At 50.4% G+C, this 14,821-nt stretch overlaps 1 long non-coding RNA gene across 1 annotated transcript in view; it reads left to right on the forward strand.

Moving 5' to 3' along the window:
- LOC140218429 (uncharacterized) overlaps positions 1-14,821 on the forward strand; it is a 65,233-nt gene that overhangs the window by 16,535 nt on the left and 33,877 nt on the right. The window contains exon 3 of the long non-coding RNA XR_011894683.1: positions 2,030-2,215. This is a non-coding gene — a long non-coding RNA (uncharacterized lncRNA). The remainder of the gene's footprint in view (positions 1-2,029; positions 2,216-14,821) is intronic.

The raw sequence follows: 14,821 nt of genomic DNA on the forward strand, positions 1-14,821 counted from the left end.
GGTCTCTGAACTGGCAGAACTTTCGAAGTTAATCAACAAGCGTAAGACAGCTGACATAAGGAAGCATAACATGGATAGAATTGAACAAGCTCTCAGGAACGGAGGAAGCCTAAAAGCAGTGAAGAAGAAACTAGGAATTGGCAAGAATCAGATGTATGCGCTAAGAGACAAAGCCGGCAATATCATTACTAATATGGATGAGATAGTTCAAGTGGCTGAGGAGTTCTATAGAGATTTATACAGTACGAGTGGCACCCACGATGATAATGGAAGAGAGAATAATCTAGAGGAATTCGATATCCCAGAAGTAACGCCGGAAGAAGTAAAGAAAGCCTTGGGAGCTATGCAAAGGGGGAAGGCAGCTGGGGAGGATCAGGTAACAGCAGATTTGCTGAAGGATGGTGGGCAGATTGTTCTAGAAAAACTGGCCAGCCTCTATACGCAATGCCTCAAGACCTCGAGCGTACCGGAATCTTGGAAGAACGCTAACATAATCCTAATCCATAAGAAAGGCGACGCCAAAGACTTGAAAAATTATAGACCGATCAGCTTACTGTCCGTTGCCTACAAAGTATTTACTAAGGTAATTGCAAATAGAATCCGGAACACCTTAGACTTCCGTCAACCAAAGGACCAGGCAGGATTCCGTAAAGGCTACTCAACAATAGATCATATTCACACTATCAATCAGGTGATAGAGAAATGTGCGGAATATAACCAACCATTATATATAGCTTTCATTGATTACGAGAAAGCGTTTGATTCAGTCGAAACCTCAGCAGTCATGGAGGCATTGCGGAATCAGGGTGTAGACGAGCCGTATGTAAAAATACTGAAAGATATCTATAGCGGCTCCACGGCCACTGTACTCCTCCATAAAGAAAGCAACAAAATCCCAATAAAGAAGGGCGTCAGGCAGGGAGATACGATCTCTCCAATGCTATTCACAGCGTGTTTACAGGAGGTATTCAGAGACCTGGATTTTCCCGTCGCGCATCAACAAAACCGTTGCCATGACAGCATGCTTGATTTCTTTTTCTCTCGGCAATTTGGCTTACCAAGCACCAGGGGAGAAACTGGCGCTCGTGACGCAATTCCTATTTACCCGGAAGGTATACCGGTCGACATAGCCGTGGTCAAACCAAGGAAGAACGGTATTATACTGCACGTACAGTGTACTGACGACTTCCGCGTGGTTCCTGTCTGTGCCTCGATGAGTGACGGCGCTGGCTCCGCGCTCTCCAGAGGGCTTGGGATCAGTTCCTTGTCCTAAACGGAAAGTGCTCCGAATGAGTCGACATTCTCAGTAACAGCGACTGTCTTTCACGCATTATAGTCTAAAGCACTGGTGCTTGCTTCTAAGTGATATACCTTCTTAAATATTTGCTTGGAAACTTATGTTTCAGTAAGACTTTGCACGGACGAGTTCGTTACCGTTTACTGGATGCACGTCAGGGCTAATTCAAACCTAGTCCTTCTGAATTGCCTGTGTTGAATTAGGGCTGCATGACATTCATCCAATAACGACATAATTAAAATATGGGGCTTTATGTGCCAAAACCACGATGTAATTATGAGGCACGCCGTAGTGAGGGACTCTAGAATAATTTGGACCTCCTGGAGTTCTTCATAAATCTAAGCACCGCGGGTGTTTTCGCATTTCGCCCCTATAGAGATGCGGCCTCCGTGGCCGGGATTTGCTGCTGCGACCTAAGCCACTAGGCAACCACAGTGGGTATGCATCCGATAAGCCGATGAGCTCTGCTGAAATCCGCGAGGCGGAGGAAGCTAACGCGTAGCTTCTCGCTGCTCTCAAGTGTACGTCAGCTTGTTCTTCCATAGTATACCTAGATCCACTGCGTACGACATTCGCTGAAAATCGACGTTATAAGGCTCGATGTGGGCAAGTAAATGTTAGAGCTCCTCCGAGGACAGCATCATCACGTGCTTTGCACTCACTCGTCTTTTTTCTCCTCCGCTGATCGACACGCGGCGGCGCTCTCCTAAATCCTCTTTATTTTCTTCGCAGGGTTTTTCCGAGGTAGACGCCGGCTGAGGAGGCCTGAGTGCGGCGACGGCCTCAATGACCGGTACGCTGACATCGACGGCAGTCGGCGGAGCAGCAGTGGTCTCCGAAGCTGGCGGAATGTCGTCCGCCGGGGTCAGAGACTTTTCGTCTCCCGCTACAAAAACGAGGTTGGGTGAAAATAATTAGGTAAGGCTATATTCACTGCTCAGTGCTCCAAGCGCCACTTTTACCGAGAGGAAAACTTTCGTAAGCACGAGAGTAGGGAGTTTCTGCTTGACAGTAAACGTATCTCCCGTTGCTGAATATGTCGGGTTAAGCTTGATTCACCGGACGGGAGAGAACGTCACTTCCGTCTGCGGATGAAATTGTTCAGTGCCAAAAACCGCGGCTCACTCAAAGAAGCCGCTGACGGGCTGCTTGCGACATTATTCGTTGCAGCTCAGCAACGCCAACCTCGTCTGCACACTGATTCGATCCGTCCCGTAGCGAGAACCCAGCTTTACCGAAGGCTTAAACGTGAGCGGTCAGGTTGGTGGCGCAGAGTTTAACTATGGAGATGAACTATTATTAGAGTAACCAAGTATACTCTACTTCGCTGCTTGTGTGTTTTCAGCAGCGATGCAATAGTTAACATGCGGTTCTTTAGAGCGCAGCTCTTAATGGCCCGTTCCTGCGGCGAGTGTGGGCGGAGGCGGCGTGACCGAGCGAACGAGCACAACATGGATGGATGGTCGGATGGACGGACGGGTGGTCGGATGGAGGGACGGGTGGTCGGATGGATGGACGGATGGACGGGCGGTCGGACGGATGGGCGGACACTTGATCGGGTGGACGGATGGTCCGATGGATGGATGGACGGACGGATGGATGGATGGACGGACGGACGGATAGACGGACGGGTGGTCGGATGGACGGACGGGTGGTCGGATGGACGGGTGGTCGGACGGACGGGTGGTCGGACGGACGGGCGGTCGGACGGACGGGCGGTCGGACGGACGGGCTGTCGGACGGACGGGCTGTCGGACGGACGGACGGATGGACGGACGGACGGATGGACGGATGGTTGGATGGATGGATGGAAAGACGGATGGACAGACGGATGGACAGACGGATGGATGGACGGACGGATGGACGGACGGACGGATGGACGGACGGACGGATGGACGGACGGACGGATGGACGGGCGGTCTGACGGATGGTCGGATGGACGGATGGTCGGACGGATGGATGGATGGATGGACGGACGGACGGACGGACGGACGGATGGTCGGATGGACGGGCGGTCGGACGGATGGGCGGATGGATGGACGGACGGACGGACGGACGGACGGGTGGTCGGACGGATGGGCGGTCGGATGGTCGGGTGGGCGGATGGTCGGGTGGTCGGACGGGTGGTCCGACGGATGATCGGTTGGATGGATGGACCGATGGACGGATGGGCGGTCGGATGGTCGGGTGGATGAATCAACGGATGGTTGGACGGACGGACGGATGGGCGGACGGATGGTCGGATGGACGGACGGATGGTCGGATGGACGGACGGATGGTCGGATGGACGGACGGACGGGTGGTCGCATGGACGGACGGATGGACGGATGTACGGGTGGTCGGACGGATGGACAGACGGATGGTCGGATGGACGGATGGACGGACGGGTGGTCGGATGGACGGACGGATGCACGGGTGGACGGATGGGTGGTCGGATGGAAGGATGGACGGACGGATGGGCGGGCGGATGGTCGGATGGATGTATGGATGGATGGATGGACGGGCGGATGGACGGACGGGTGGTCGGATGGACGGAGGGGTATTTGGATGGATGGACGGATGGACGGGTGGTCGGACGGGTGGCGGACGGGTGGTCGGACGGATGGTTGGACGGACAGATGGATGGATGGACGGACGCTATGAGCGTCCCCTTCGGAACGGGGTGGTGGTGGGTTCCGCCACCAATCTCTTGCTATTATATTGCCTAATGTCCTACCTATGTTAAAAAAGAAAAAAAAGAGAGAAAATAACCCATGATCAATTCTCTTAACCAATTTTCAGAACCCTTATTGTGAACTTCGTTTTTGTACGCGTCAGTTGTTCCTCGTTTCCCTAATTCAACCAATCTTCCAATCGCCTCATACTAATCTTTATTGCGGACATGCTTACTTTCCCCCTGCTTTCACTGAACCAAAGGACTTCCAGGAGGCCAGCAGTATCTAAATCGACCACTGGGCAGATATCTGCACATTCTAATGCAACGTGCTCAATTGGTTCCCTATATTTACCGGAGTAAGCACATGCTTCTTCCTCCTTTATCTCGCTCCATAAGTGCGTGTTATAAGGCATGCTGATTTCGCTTCGAAAAGTAATGAGCTTCTCTTTGAGCTATCATAAAGTGTTTCTTACCTGATTTGGTTTTTTTTCTCTTAAGTACTTACTCATGGCAGGTTTCGTTTGCATTGCCGCCACTTATGAGATTATCTCAGCCTCTCTGATTAACCGCTTGACGTTCTTTGTTGCCATCTTGCTTACCATACAGGTCGCATACTTGCTGGTAAACTTCCTAGTTCTTTTCCTCCACTGTGAATCAATGTTTTTCCTGCACAAATACCTGACCACTATCCCAGCCCATTTATTTTTTCCATATTCCTCAGTCGTTCTTCATAATCAATTTTACTGTGAGCTTCCCTGACTTCAAAACTTGTCCAGCCTATATCACTCTGCACAGCTTCATGATGAATGTAAAGCATAGCGCTGCCTGGTGACGCTCACGACGTGTTGTGCGACGATCGCTACCATATGGCGCCAAGAGCACCACCAAGCTCGACGAGCGGCTCTAGCAAGACAACTGTCTCATGTACATAAGCACTCGCCACTTCTCTTATCATCATCATCTATCCCAGTACTTTCACTCCCCTTCCCTCTTGCCCAGTGCAGAGTAACAGACTAGAGCGCACTAGCTCAGGTCGACCTCTCTGTCTTTCCTATCAATAAATTCTATTCTATATATATTCGACGAGTCACGTATAAAAGCCGACGCGCTCGACCTGCAACTCAGATCAGAACCCGTTTACCGCGTGCACGTCACTGCAGGGGCCGCTCTCATTGATCTCTGCCATTCGCGGCTCGCGTCTGTCAACTGCACGCTCCGCGTTCGCTGTTTCAAATTTTGCTGCTGTGCGCGTTCGCTCGGTTACGCCGGCGCCGCCGACGCTCGCCGCAGGAATGGGCCACTAAGAGCTGCGCTCTAAATGTTCGGCACACGCCTTGCATTTTTTTGAAAGCACGGCCAGAGGAGAGAGAGTGATGCATGACCACCGAGTGCGATGGTGTCGCACACGTGACGTACGCGTATGGGTCACATACGATGAGAGCTGTCTGTGCAAATTCAAAATGAGCCAGGTGAAACCCACTCCCAATTTTCTGCTGGGCGGTTCCCCCATAATGCGGAAGTTTCTAGAAAATATTAGAGCGCAGCTCTTGGACGCCCGTTCCTGTGGCGAGCGTCGGAGAAACCGAGCGAGCGCGTACAGCGAAGGATCAAAGCGAACACGGGGTGCAGCGGGGGGATGAAGGACGCGAGGAGGGTGCAGTGCAACAAGGAGGCGGAAAGCGGAGCAGGGTATGACGAAAAGGGTGAGGAGAAAAGCGGATTGCCGGCACGAGGCATGCGGCCAGTGCGGAAACGAAATGCTGGCGTGGGTCTCGGAGCCCCTGTGCACGCGCTATACTTCTCCTGTGGCGCGGCCGCCGCTGTAGAGAATGCGCTCCGTGCGAGCCACGGAGCGCATTCAGAGCGTTCATTCAGAGCGTTCCCGCGTTGACGCTTTCTTTCCGAGCCACGAGCGAGGCAACCGGTGGCCGTCCTTCGTACGCCGCTGCTGCTGCGAAACGAGCTGCCCGAGCGGAGGCTCAGCGCCGCCGCCGAGAGCACCTTGTCCTTCAGAACAAAATTATTTGCCATTATATACCGCGAATTCAAAACATCAAAACAGCTGCGCTCGAAATTCGCGGAGCATCGAATTGTTTCCCTTCTTGAATGTGCTTATTCTCGGCGTATAATTTAGATAGCAAATAATGTTCTTCTTTTGGGGGGTCGGGGGTATTTATATGTGCCGTCATTAAAGGCAGTGCTGGGCAGTTCGAAGATACATGTGTCCTAGATACTATCTTAGATACTCTTTACGCATCTTGTATCTTTATTATGATACATGTGGCAAGGCGTGTATCACTATCTGTGTTTCCGATTTCTGAAAGAAATTATCATGTATCTTAAGATACAAGATACTGCTATCCGTACATCACCGTGCGAAAGTATATAAACGATGGCTGAACTCTGCTTCTGAAGCTGATACTACTGCCCCTAAACCACATGAATAAAAGCATTCTGTTATCTTTCCGCTGGTGCCCTCCTGTGAGGGCAGGCGACGAAGTCTCGACAAAAACAAGCGCGCGAACGTCAGCGCGCAGCCAACCTTTTGTTTTCTTGATTTCTTGTTTTTAGTTGCGTCGGTGTCATGACGCTCGTAGCCACCGTACTGCGCTGCGCATACGCCAAGCCGTGCGGCCTCTTTGGCGCAAATTCAGATGCCGCTATAGTGTCGTTACTGAAGTTTCTCTTGCGTGATGCTTTGTTACAGAGTCTGAAGAATGCAAGAATGAGGTTGCCTTGCTTCTTTCACACAGCAGCGATTTCAAGGATCTGGCGGATGTAAGTTTGATTGTTGTGAATCAAAGCGCAGATGGTGCTGCTTCCAGTAGACTTGTGCATAAGGCAGCTATGTTGTGTACGTGATTGTTGCTCGCAATTACTAAAAGCAATTTTTTGGACTACGTTACATGCGTAAACGGTAATACGTTTAAGGACAAGGTATAACTCCGCGGCGACATTTGCGCCATCGTGCAGAGGCTTCTTATTGATGTTCTTGTAATTAGACGGCGACCCGCTAGCTAGTCGGCAAGCAGATCCGCGACTCTCAATTACAAAAGCGACAAGCAAAATCCGCTGACAGCGCAGCGTATAAAGAGTTCTCATGTTAAGCAGCTAAGGCAACCCCCCCAATAAATTGTTTTGAAATTAAGTTATGCTCTGAGCAAGACCGACATTTTGAGATAACATACATTTCGTTAAAATGAAACAAGGTTGGTCGGAGCTAAGAAATTTCCAAGAAAACATGTTGTGCATACAATTTTGCTGGTACATTATATAGGTGCGTAAGAAATTTGTGAATGTATCGAAGTATCTTAAGATACATATGGAAACTGTCGTACAGGATACAATAATTGCGGTAGTATCTTGCATCTGTATCTGAAATACTTTGACCGAGTATCTTGTATCGTATCATGATACAATTGCAAATTATCGTTCCTCAGCCGTGACTAAAGGTTCAAGGGACACTAAAAAAACACTATTGGTTTAGGCACATGTAGATGTATTCTTTCAAAACTGTTTCCGTCATATTCGAACTAAAAGGTTGGTTACTAAAAAATAAAATGCGCAACTTCATCTTTTAAAGAAATTGCGCGCGTGGGCACTTCAGTATGACGTCATGCATTTCGAAGTACTTATTTCGTGTTTCGGCCGTTGTGATTCAGTGAAAAAAATCCATTCTGACTTTACAGTAAAGGAAGCTAACTGGTCGCAAGAAGACGCGGCCATACAGCGGGTGCGACGAAGGCGTCGTCGTCACACGTCCTTCCGTCTCCCGAGCAACGCTAACCACCCATGGCTAGCGCCACAATAATTTGTAGGCAACGATGGCGTTAGGCGCGTATAACACTATTCCCAGTAAAGATGCTTCCGAAAATATATTTTTTTTCCAATCTTCGTTACCTTTAGGCAAAACATTATAAACAGCTCGTACAGCTGTAAATAAATTGTTCAGGACCCGCCGTGGTTGCTCAGTGGCTATGGTGTTGGGCTGCTGAGCACGAGGACGCGGGATCGAATCCCGGCCACGGCGGCCGCATTTCGATGGGGGCGAAATGCGAGAACACCCGTGTACTTAGATTTAGGTGCACGTTAAAGATCCCCAGGTGGTCGAAATTTCTGGAGTCCTCCACTACGGCGTGCCTCATAATCAGAAAGTGGTTTTGGCACGCGAGACCCCATAATTTAATTTTTAATTAAACTGTTCAGGGTACCTTTCAAGCGCGCAGGTTCGCGAGTGAGCGTGAACTCGTGTTCGCTTGCGGGCGACAGAGGGCTTGTGCTTGCCGCCTCAGGCCGCTCAGAGTCTCGCGTCCTCGGCTTCTTCTTGGAGCGTCGCCTGGTCCGCGGCTTCTTCTTGCGGATCCGCGAGCGGCTCGCAGCGGACGCGTGGGTTCCGCTCTCCTGGGCACTCTCGTGGACGGAATCGCGCTTCTCCTGTTTCCCCATCGGGTAGCAGTGCGAATCGCTGAGGGCGGCGTCGGGTGTGGACGGGTTCATGCTTGCGAAACGGTTGCTGTCTATTTGAGCACTATGGCGGCGTCACGGCCTCCTTCTTCTGCGGAGTTATGGCACATACCCACAGCGGGACAGCTGCCAAGAAAAGGAGTAAAATGTGTAATGTAAGCTTGCGGTTGATTAAAAACAAAAGAAAATTTGACGTGGGCGTCAAGAACGTGAGCGTGAGCAAAAGTACGAGAAAGAGATAGCAGCATTGGAAAAACATATACAATATTTTCAGCAGTTAAAGGAACAAAGACAACGCCTGTCTGAAAATTCTGTAGGCAGTACAGAGCAAAAGAATGAGGAAGTATCTAGCGGATTTTCGCCAGAAGCCGACGAGAAGAGTAGTGCCTGTGAGATTGGCTGCACATTCATAGGTGAAGGGAAAAGGCTAGCTGCTAACGATGCCTTAGTGGCAACAGAGGCCGTTAAAGGCCAGAGAGAGAACGACGAGGTGCTGTGCCAACAGAGGACTGTAGAGACAGCTAGGCCAGCTGCGAACAAATTGGCACAGTTACCGCGCGTGTGCGTCGCATCTCATGGTATCGAGGTCGTTAGCGAGGTACAGGGTACTGTTGACCCGACAAGAGTCCAATTGTTCAAGAGTCGGTTGAGCTGTCCGCCAGTCGAGGCAAAGTGAGAGTAGATTTAAATGTAAATCACTCAGACTGTTCGGGTAAGAGACCGATCCGGGCCGACGAAATGTGTAACGGCCAGCACGAGGTGCCAGAGGACGGCATAAAAGGGAATTCCCAGAGAAAGCGCCGCAGAAAGAAGCGCCCTAAAGATAGGAATGCGGTGACTAATGTAGCGCCGCCAAGGACGGCGAGAGACCCAAAAGGGCAGGGCGCGAGGAAAAGAAAGGTGCGCTCGTCATCGACGATGTTGACGCATCAAACACGTTCGAGCCACCGGTCAAAGGGGGACCGAGAAGCATGTTCTGCACGGACGCGGACAAAGGGCACGGGGCAGTTAAATTCCTCGTCGTTCCGTCGTTCTTTTCGAAGCTCAGCGTGTAGTACAAAGAAGCGCAACGTGGCAAGACGAGACCAGGTGGGGAGTAGCGACGCGGTCAATCGAGGTCGTGATGAAAACGGGGTGCCAGGACGCAAATTGGCAGCAGACTGTAACGTCTTGGGGGAGCTGATAGTGAGTCAGCCCTTTTGTTGTTCTTCGGTAGCCAGAGTAGCTTTCGGACCGCGACCACGTCGAGTACGGCTCAAAAGTGTGAGTCAGTTGTAAACGTTTGAAACGGGAGGCCCAGAGCTTCCGTAGAAGTGAAACGTGGTGTGCTTTTTTTTTTTGAGCATTTGAAAGTTTTCGCGAATTGAGACTAGTTTCTTTCAGTATGTAAGGTATGAGCTTCGTGTTTTGTTCGAGAAGCTCCGAGATTGGAAAGATGCGTTTTATGTAAACATTAAGTCTCGCGAGTTGTTCATTAATAAGTAGATAGGCTGTCTTCTTGTGTGTGTGAGTAACCTGAGGGTCAAGGTTATCGGTGAGAGGCCTATCGTAACGCGTGTGTGTATTAGCTAACCTTCCTTTTCTTATGCGTTTTTCTTATTTTCTAAGGTTAACCGCGGAGGTTTTCAGTAAATGCATCATTTGCACTGAGAAGCGTTCTTAGATCCATTAACGCGTGTCCTGTGTGGACGGAAGGAAGCAGATTTTTGACTGGGTTGCTCGTGTGTGTTGAGGGCAGCCGTATTCTGTCTTCTTTAGTGAGCGTGCGTAGAACTAGTTATTAGCAGACGCATATTTTTAAGGGTTCTACGAAGTGCGTAAGTAACGCAAGTGTAGTTGTTAGTTTAAGGTACGTGTCCTGTATGGACTAGAGAAAGACACGTGAGTAGGCGTAATGAAAAGTTTGCCTACGACGCAAGTACGCGTTTTGATTAGTGACCACAAGGCTAGCGCGCTTGTGATTACGTACTTGTGAAGTTGACCAGACTGTTCAGTGGCACCAATACGTGCGATAAGTACGCCACTGCCATAGGTTGGAAACATGCTGTTCGTGTAGTTAGGCCACTTAAGTTATGTTCGGCTGTTTTCATTGTTTGTTTGCAAAGACAACGACCTTTTGTTTTGCAACATCAATTGCACTCTGGTCCTGTCGGCATTCGAGGAGATATGGATAGCGGTTTGTAAAGGTGGTTGGAACTGCTTTGTCAAAATTGGGGAAATAAAAGATCAGGGTTCATTTTGACTCAGTAATAGCCTGGCGAGTCAGGGGTGAAGAGCCTGCGCTTACACGTGGTGCAGCTCTGTGTTGTTTTGTTTGTTTGACGTACGTTCTCCAGGGCCCAGGATCCCGAAGTTCGTCAAACGAGGCTCGACACCAGTACCCTGCAGGCTCTTTCAGCGTTCCTCATGGCCAGCGGATTGATTTCACCTGCCATTCCGAACTTCCGGGGCAAGGAGGAGCTGTTAGATACGGGACCTTTTCCTGAGCCTCCTTCGATTTCACCAGACCACATCGAATCGCGCCACAGTTAATTAAGGAGCGCAGAAGCACATCTACCCCGTTCCCGAGGCGCGGCACGTGCAAACGAGTTGGCGTCCCCCTCCTCGTGCGCCGCAGGTGGAGCTATTCACTGCTTCACTCTTCCCGAAAGTGTAGCGGGAGCCTGGCACGGTTCCAGGTAACGTGGGTACCGAGCAAAGCTGCTTTGCAGCACTGAAACGTCGCCCCCATCCGCCTTTGTGACGGCGTTTGCAAGTCAGGATGGCAATACCGCAGAGGGAAGTAAGCCCTCGGACAATTGGGGCCCAAGGAGCGACCCTGTGCGCCGGGTGTGACACAATCGCACGGGCGCCTACCATTGGCCGAAAATGACGACACCTGAGCGGGCTCGCCGATTGGCCGAAAATGGCGTCACCTGAGCGGGCTCGCCGATTGGCCGAACGTAACGTGACTTCGAGACACCGAAGGGCTTAAAAGCCAGAGACCGGGAGCAGCAAGCGAGCATTCCTTGATTCATCTCTGTCGAGCTTCATGCCTGTGTTGCTGCTTTCTGCAGCAACACAGACATCTCACTATCTTTACACTGTTAGATACGGGACCATTTCCTGAGCCTACTTCGAGTTCCCCAGACCACATCGAATCGCGCCACAGCTAATTAAAGAGCGCAGAAGCACGGATACCACATTCCTGAGGCACGGCACGTGCAAACAAGTTGGTGGACCCCGCTTCGTGTACCGCCGGTGGAGCTATTCACTGCTTGACTCTTCCCGAAAGTGAAGGGAGAGCCTGGCACTGTTGCGGATAAAGTGGGTCCCGAAGCAAGACGGCTGTAATGCGCCGCGAAAACCTGGCGGCGTCGCCCCCATCCATCAATTGTGACGGCGCATTGCAAGTCAGCAAGGCAAGACCGCAGGAAGAAGAAAGCCCTCGGACAAACACACGAGCAGCGACTCACTTCGCCGGGTGTGACTCCATCGCACGAGCACCTACCATTGGCCGAAAATGACGACACCCGAGCGGGCTCGCCGATTGGCCGAAAATGGCGTCACCTGAGCGGGCTCTCCTATTGGCCGAACGTGACGTGTCTTCGAGACACCGAAGGGCTTAAAAGACGCAGACCGGGAGCAGCAGGAGAGCATTCGTAGAGCATTCCTAGAGCATTCCTTGATTCATCTCTTTCGAGCTTCTTGCCACGGGCCGCAGCGTCCGGCCCGTAATGACTCTAAGACTGTTAATTGACTGTAAATAATGTAAATAAACCTCCCAAGTTTTCATCCCGACGTCCTCCTCAACTCTTACAACACACAAGGCCTTACCATCTCAATAGAAAAATGTGCATTAGTCGCTTTTACACGAAAACCAATGTCTCGTTATCCAGTATGCATTAATAGCTAGCCTATCTCCTACAAGAGAAATCATCGGTTTTTGGGTGTTATTGTGGACCGGGACCTCTCTTGGAGCCCTCATGTTGCCCACTTGAAGAAGAAGCTCGCATCTATTGTTCATGTCTTCAAGTTTATCGCCGGGAAAACATTGGGATCGTCAGTGGGCTCCATGCTACAGTTATATCGAGCACTTTTTATCGGATTGCTACGTTATAGTTCTCCCGTGCTTGCTAAAACATGCAAGTCAAATCTTCGAGAACTACAGAGCGTGCAAGCACAGGCACTACCTGTTTGCCTAGGACTTCCGCAGAGCGCCTCAACAGCAGGAACCATTATAATGGCTCGAGACCATCCGATCACGACTTACATTAGCATCGACACGCTTAGGGCCCATGTTCGTCATGTTTCATGCATGCAATCAAGCTCTCTTGCCTGTTTGCCAGAACGATGACCACAGGCGTCCTTCTCCAACGAGGTCAGCATCCATCGTGCCTGTCTACCATCGGGCTTCACACCCTCAGCACGTTCAACCTCAGCTTTGTGGTGTTTAGAACAACCTCAAGTGCGTCTCACGGTTCCAGGGATAAGAAAGAAGACCGACCTGCCTACCTTGGCCCTGAAGCAAGGAGCTCTGGATTGTTTGAACACTTTCTACTTTGACCGAGTCCACATATTTACGGATGGCTCTTCCATTCAGACCAGCTCCACCGGCGCAGTGGTTATACCATCACGATCAATTAGCGTCCGATACAAGATTGCTCACATGACAACATCGACCGGATCGGAGCTTGTTGCCCTCCGAGGTGCCGTTGATTACATTAACAACCAACCCGCTAATCGGTGGGCAATATTCTGCGATTCAAAGGCGGCCTTACAATGTCTTTGTCATCTCTTCGTCGCGGGTCGTGTGAACAACTAGTGTCGGAGATACGAGAAATGCACCATCGTATGATAGCGAAAGGACACGACGTCGTGTTTCAGTGGCTGCCTGGCCATTGCGGTATCTCCGGCAACGACCTCGCTGACGAAGCTGCTAGGAAAGCATACGAAGGAGCAACCCTTGTTTCTGTATCTTCATCGCGGACCGACGCAGCCCAACACCTAAGCAAGGTAGCACACCGTATGACATTAGAGAAGTGGCACACACCTGAATTCACCCAAGAACTATTGCATTCCCTCGACCCCTCTATGCAACTGCGGCTGTTACCAGGGCTTCTGCAAAATGAGGAAACAATGCTGTGCCGCTTACGCTTGGGCGTCGCATTCACCAATGCATATACGTTTTTGATTGGAATGACTGATAGCGCCGACTGTAATGCCTGCGGTGCCGAGGAAACTATAGAACATCTGCTGTGCTACTACCCATCTTTTCAAAACGAAAGACATGACCTCTGCACAGCTCTAAATCAGCTAGATAGAAAACCGTTCACCTTGAAGAAGATCTTGGGACCATGGCCTCGCATATCGCAGCTACAAAAGGCCACAAAAGCTCTGCTGCGATATTTGAAGGCTACTGGATTGAGTCAGCGTCTGTGATCCGGACTGAGTGACCGAACGATATACCCAGTAGACTTTCTCTTCTTTTAATGTTTCCGTCCCCTTTTCCCTTTCCCCAGTGTAGGGTAGCCAACCGGGCTCAGTCCTGGTTAACCTCCCTACCTTTCCTTTATCATTTGCTCTCTCTCCCTAATATTAATCGATGCTACAGTCACTTTCTTCCCATTCCCATATTTCTTGATGAATATTTCTTTCACTGATTATAGCTGTGCCGTTATTTTAGAGAATTTCTTTATTTTTGTCGAAGTTTAATGTGCCATTTTGCTTAACGTACGCGCTTTGCAAAACTACAGTTGTTAGGCCACTGCAAAAATTATTCTTGATACTTGTTAGAACACGCATATTAACGTTTAAAGCTTAATAACAGTAAATACTAGTGCCTAAAATGATCCTTCATATTAGGATACATTTGCTTAAATGATTACACTTACCGGCAGTTTTCAGGCCGCCAGACTCGCTGACGTTGGTCCCACCTGGTCGTGAAAGCAGATTCGTCAGTAAAGACGACCTTTCCCCAGTGCTCCTTTGTCCATTGCTCATGATCTAGGGCAAATGCCAGGCGCTTCTCCTTGTTCTTCTCGCTCACAAGTGGCTTCTGTGCAGCTATTCTTGACTTGAGGCCAGCCGCGCGCAGGCGACGCTTCACTGTTGCGTTCGACACACCCAGAAGCCCGACAGTGTTCTTAATTTCAGTCGCACTGGCAGTGGGCTTGTCCACAGCGGCCGCAACAATGTTCATGTCGTCGTCTTCATTGGTGATTTTGGGACTTCCTGTCCGCGGATGATCCTTGATTCTTCGGTCCTTTCGGTATGCCCGAACGATCCGGTTCAGGGTCGAAAGTGGCCGATTTTGTTAGCATTGATATCCTTCTCTGAGAGAATGCTTGTAGGCTTAGCGCTACAATTCGCCATCTTTCGCTCTTTGGAACATGAGACATCGCTTGCTCTCTCAAGGTTCGCCG

Source organism: Dermacentor andersoni, chromosome 5 (assembly GCF_023375885.2).
Source record: "Dermacentor andersoni chromosome 5, qqDerAnde1_hic_scaffold, whole genome shotgun sequence".
NCBI classification, from domain to species: Eukaryota; Metazoa; Arthropoda; class Arachnida; order Ixodida; family Ixodidae; genus Dermacentor; species Dermacentor andersoni.